The 6,000-nt window shown below is 38.6% G+C and overlaps 1 pseudogene; it reads left to right on the forward strand.

The window, feature by feature from the left end:
• Nucleotides 1-4,791: 4,791 nt before the first annotated feature.
• Nucleotides 4,792-5,799, forward strand: LOC142840413 (Y-box-binding protein 1 pseudogene; annotated as a pseudogene).
• Nucleotides 5,800-6,000: the final 201 nt, after the last annotated feature.

The raw sequence follows: 6,000 nt of genomic DNA on the forward strand, positions 1-6,000 counted from the left end.
TGGTGTTGTATTCAGGAAGGAGTCTCCTGTGCCATCTGCAAGGCTACTTCCCCTCTTTCTCTTCCTTCAGGATCCATGTATCTGCATTCAGTTTGAGATTTGGTCCACTTAGGCTTGAGATTTGTGCACAGTGATAGATATAGAGCTATTTTCATTCTTTCCCATGCACACATCTTGTTAGACCAGCAACATTTGTTGGAGGTGCTTCTTTTCCCTTGAATAATTTTGGCTTCTTTTTTGAAAATCCAGTGTCCACGGGTGTGTAGATTTAAACCTGGGTAAATTTAGGTTCCATTGAACGACTGCCTGTTTTTATGCCAATACCACGTGGGTTTTATTATTACCATAGCTCTGTGGTAGAGATTGAAATCAGGGATGTTGATAACTCCATAAGTTCTTGTTTTGTTCATGATGGTTTAAGTTGACCTGGATTTTTTGTTTTCCATGTATCATTGAATATTGTCCTTTCAAATTCTGTAAGAATTGTGTTGAGAGAATAATGGAGACACCATAGATTCTATAGATTTCTTTTGCTAAGATGGCCATTATACTATGTTAATCCTACCAGTCCATGAGCATGGGAGATTTTTAAACCTTCTGAAATCTTCTCCAACATATTTCATCAAAGATTTGAAGTTCTTGTCATACGTGTATTTCACTTGCTTGGTTAGAGTTACCCCCAAAATGTTTTATATTATTTCTGACTATTGCAAAGAGTCTTTATTCACTGAGTTTTTTCTCAGCCCATTTCACTTTGTACATAGGAAGGTTAGTGGTTTTTTGAGTTAATCTTGGATCCAGCCAGATCAGCTGTAGGAGGTACCTTTTTAAATTTTGGGGGAAGATTGTATAGAATATTTTATCATCTGCAAACAGTCATGTGTTACCTTTTTCCTTTCTAATTGTGTCCATTAGTTGTCTTATTCATCTAGCTAGAACTTCAAGCAGTATATTGAATAGATACAGAGAGAGTGCACAGCTTTGCCTTGTTCCTGATTTTAATGGAGCTGTCTTGAGTTTCTCTCCATTTAATTGAATGTTGGCTATCGGCTAGCTGTATATTGCATTTATTATGGTTAGACATGTCACTTATATCCCTGATCTCTCCAAGACATTTACCATGACAGGATGTTTGTAGCATGAATAATAAAAATCCAGAGACAGATCTCTGGGCTCAACCCAAACACTGGAAAATCAAAGCAGCCAAGCCTCTAATGAAGTCTTAATCTCTACCAAGGCTGGACAAGCTCAGCCTGAACAGACTAAGCCTTTCCCTCCTTTCACTCTATATTCCCTCTAGTGGTGGGATTAAAGGCATGTGAATCCCTCCTATCAGGATTAAAGGGGTAGGCCACCACCTCCTGGATTTGTTTCTGCTCTGATCTTTTGTAATTCAGGGTAGACTTGAACTCACAGAGATTCTTCTGCTTTTGTCTCCCAAATCCTTGGATTAAAGATGCGTGCCACCAAAACCTGACCTCTTAATGATTTACTTTCGAACTTTTCAGACAAATTTTATTTTTTAAAATATAAATAAAATATCACTATAGGTGTTTAATTTTCTCAACTGCTCTTTTCAAAATCTAATGAGATCATCGTGTGTTTTTATTTTCTTCCAGTTTCTTTATAAGGTGGATAATATTGAAAGATTTTCCTATGTCCAATCATGCCTTCATTGCTGGGCTGAAGCCCACTTGATCATGGTGAATGATTCTTTTGATGTTTTATAGATTCTCTTTGCAAGCACTTTATTGAGTATTTTTGCATCTATGATCATGAAGAAGATTGGTCGAGTAATTCTCTTTTTGTTGAGTCTTTGTGTGGTTTATGTATAATGGGTACAATGACCTCATAAAATGAATATGGAGATATTGCTTTTGTTTTTATTTTTGAAATAATTTGAGGAGTAATGGTGTTAGTTTTTCTTTAAAAATCTGATAGAATTCTGTGTTGAAATCACCAAGGGCAGCTGGCCCGAGTCTGAAAAAGCATGGGATAAAACCGGACTCACTGAACATAGCAGACAATGAGGACTACTGAAAACTCAAGAACAAAGGCAATGGTTTTTTGATGCTACTGCACGTACTGGCTTTGTGGGAGCCTAGGCAGTTTGGATGCTCACCATACTAGACCCGGATGGAGGTGGGTGGTCCTTGGACTTCCCACAGGGCAGGGACCTCTGACTGCTCTTTGGGCTGACGAGGGAGGGGGACTTGATTGGGGAAGGGAGAGGGATATAGGAGGCAGTGGCGGGAAGGAGGCAGAAATATTTAATAAAGAAAGAAAGAAAGAAACCATCTGGACTTGGAACTTTTTAGTTGGTATATTTTTAAATGTTGCTTCTATTCCTTGAGGGTTATAGGTCTGTTAAAATTACTTATCTCATGTTGATGGAAAGTTGGTACATGGTTTACATAGAAAAAAATTGTCTATTTATTTCAGATTTTCTATTTTGTGTAGTGAAATTTTGGAATAGTAACGAATGATTCTTTCCTTTCCTTAGTTTCTGTGATTATAACTCCATTTTGATTTTTGCTTTTGTTAATGTGGATATTCTCTCTGTGTCTTTTAGTTAGTATGAATAAGGATTTGGTTTTCTTGTTGATTTTCTCAAAGAACCAACTTTTGTTTAATTGATTCTTTACATTGCCTTCTTTTTTCTATTCTGTTTATTTCAGCCCTGACTTGATTATTTCCTGCTGTCTACTCCTCTTGGGTGTGTCTACTTAATTTTGTTCTAGAATTTTCATGTGTTCTATGAAGTCACTGGTATGAGAATTCTCTCATTTCTTTATGCAGGCACTTAGTGCTGGGAACTTTCCTCTTAGCACGACGTTCACTGTGCCCCATGAATTTGGGTAAGTTGTACATTCATTTACATTGAATTCTAGGAAGTCTTTCATTTCTCTCTTACTTCTTCATTGACTGGGTGGTTATTAAGTAGAGAACTGTTCAGTTTCTCTGAGTTTGTAGGTTTTATAATGTTTCTGTTGTTGTTAAAACCCAACTTTAATCCATGATGATTTGATAGGTGACAGTGGTAACTTGAGATTTCCTTTATTTGTTGAGACTTTCTTTGTGACCAAGTTTGAGATCAATTTTGGAGAAGGCTCAATGAGGTGCTGAGAAGAAGGAATATATTTTTATGTTTGGGTAAAATGTTCTGTAGATATCCAGTAGGTGAATTTGAGTCATAACATCTGTTAGTTCCATTTTTTTCTCTGTTTAGTTTCTGTCCTAAAGACCTGCCCACTCTGAGAGAGGAGTGTTGAAGTTTCACACTATTTGATGTGTGATTTAAACTTTAGTAATGTTCTTTTGTAAAAGTGAAAGTCCTTTATTTGGAGCATATGTGTTCAGAATTGATCTGTCATTCCGGTTGACTTTTCATTTAATGCATATGAAATGTCTTTTACCATCTCCTTTAGTTAATTTTTCTTTGATGTCTATTTTGTGAGCTATTAGAATAGGTACACCTGCTTGCTTGTTAGGCCCATTTGATAGGAAAAGCTTTTCCCAACCCTTTATTCTAAGGCAGCTTTTGATGTTGAGGGGGATTTCTGGAATGCAAGAAAAAGACCTGTCCTGATATCGCATCCATTTTTTAGCCAGTGTCTTTTTATCAACTAATTGAGTACACGGATGTGGAGAGATATTAATGACCACTGACTGTTTCTTCCTGTTCTTATACTGGTGGTGAAGGTCATGGTGGAGTGGGTGTGTTGGTGTATGTGTATGTAAGTGTGGGTGTTCGCATTCATGTTGTGTCTATGTGTGTGTGTGCGTGCATGTGTCCATATACCCCTCCTATGGATTTTATCAGTGTGAGATTTTCTATTTCCTATGTTTACATGGGTGACATTAACTTCCTTGGGTTGGAGTTTCCTTCAGCACCATCTATAGGACTGGGTTTCTAGAAAGATAATTGTTTAAATTTGACTTTATCATGAAATGTTGTATTTGATCCATCAATGAAAGTTTTACTGGGTTTATTAGTCTGTGCTGGTATCGATAGGCACTTATTATCTGCAAGAATTCTGTCCAGACCATTCTGCCTTTTAACGTCTCCATTGAGTTGTCGGTGGGATTCTTATATATATGCCGTTATATTTTACTTTCTTTTTTTTCCCTCGCAGCTTTTAATATTTGTTCCTTATTCTGCAACTTTACTGTTTGTTTATTAGGTAGAGTGGGGACATTCTTTTCTGATCCATCCTTTTGTAGTTTTGAAAGCTACTTGTATTTTTATAGACAAATCCTACATTAGGTCAGGGTAATTTTCTATGATTATGTAAAATGTATTCTCTGAGTTTTGGGGCTGGGATCATTCTCCTTCAATACCTATTATTCTTAGCTTTGGTCTTTTCATAATGTGAGATTTTCTGGATGTTTTCTGTTAGGAATTGTTTAGATTTAAGATTTTCTTTGAATGATGAATCCATTTCCTCTTTATTGTCTCTATTCCTGGAGATTTCCTCTTCCACTTCTTGTATTTTGTTGGGGATGCTTGCATCTGTGTTTCCTATTTGTTTACACAGATTTTCCATTTCCAGAGTTCCCCAGGTTTGTGTTTTCTTTATTGTTTCTATTCCAATTTTCCTGTCTTAAATAGTTTCTATCATCAGTTTGCATTTTTCTTGAATTGTTTGTCCTTTTTTAAGGGATTTGCTGATAACCTCTAATTTTGTGGTTTTCTTTTCCTTGGTTTATGTAAGAATGTTGTTCTTCTCTCCTTTTAAGGGTCTCAATCCTCATGACAAAGTTGGTTTTATGATTATTTTCTAGAGGTCGATGGACACCGCAAGTGAACAGCTGGCCCCAGAGAGCCCCGAGAGCACCACCGAGGCTGCTGACCTAGTCACCAATCCACCACTTGCGGAGACACAGCAGTCCCTGCAGACTGGAGTCACCACTACAGCAGCCAAGACCCAGCAGCCAGCTGATGCCGCTGATGCCATCCTCGGGGCTGTAGATACCAAGCCTGGCTCTATGAGCAGCAGCGCAGGCAGTGACATCCCAGGCTGTCTCACACCAGCAGTGCCTGCCATTAGGGAGAAGAAGCAAATCACAAGGAAGGTTTTGGGCATTGTTAAATGGTTCAATGTCAAGAAGGGTTACGGATTCATCAAGGTAAATGACACCAAAGAAGACATATTCGTCCACCAGTCTGCCATAAAGATAAATAACCCCAAGAAGTACCTTCGCAGGGTAAGAGACGGAGAGTCTGTGGAGTTTGATATTGTTGAAGGAGAAAAGGGTGCAATGGCGTTAAATGTTACAGGTCCCGGTGGAATAGAAATTCGAGATGGTAAATATGCATCAGAGCATAACCAGTATAGATGCTATCGAGGTCGTAGGGGTCCTCCACGTAATTCCCAGCAATATTACCGGAATAGGAAGAGTGGGGGAAGGAAGGAGCAATCAGAATGCAGTCATGAAGGCCAAGCTCAACAAGACCAGCAAAGACAAGTGATGGAGGGTGCTGGCCAACAAGGTACAAAAGGGCGAGGTGTACCAGTGAGACCTGATATGTATCGCAATTACAGACCACAGTTCCGCAGGGGCTCTCCTCGCCAAAGACAACAAAGACAGGACAGCAATGAGCACTATGAGGAAAATCAAGGAGAGGAGACCCAAGGTCAGCAGCCACCTCGACGTCATAATCACTGAAACTTCAATCACCAACAAAGAAGCCCAAAGAATTCCAAACCACAGAGTGGGAAAGAAATACCAAAGGCATGTGATCTACCATATAAGAATCTGTCTGCAGCAAAGACCACGCAAGGCGTGACTGAGTAAATGCTGGGTTACCATCTATACCACCACGTGGTCTGCAAATCCAAGAAAAAATGGAGATGAAATACCAAGAATAACGAATGAACATCTAGTGCTTTCTTTGGACAGTTGACCGGATACAATAGAAATATCAGCATTAACTATGTAGCATGTCTTACCTAACAAATGTGTTGTGTATTTTTAATTTGGTGTTTCTCAATACAA

Source organism: Microtus pennsylvanicus, chromosome X (genome assembly GCF_037038515.1).
Source record: "Microtus pennsylvanicus isolate mMicPen1 chromosome X, mMicPen1.hap1, whole genome shotgun sequence".
NCBI classification, from domain to species: Eukaryota; Metazoa; Chordata; class Mammalia; order Rodentia; family Cricetidae; genus Microtus; species Microtus pennsylvanicus.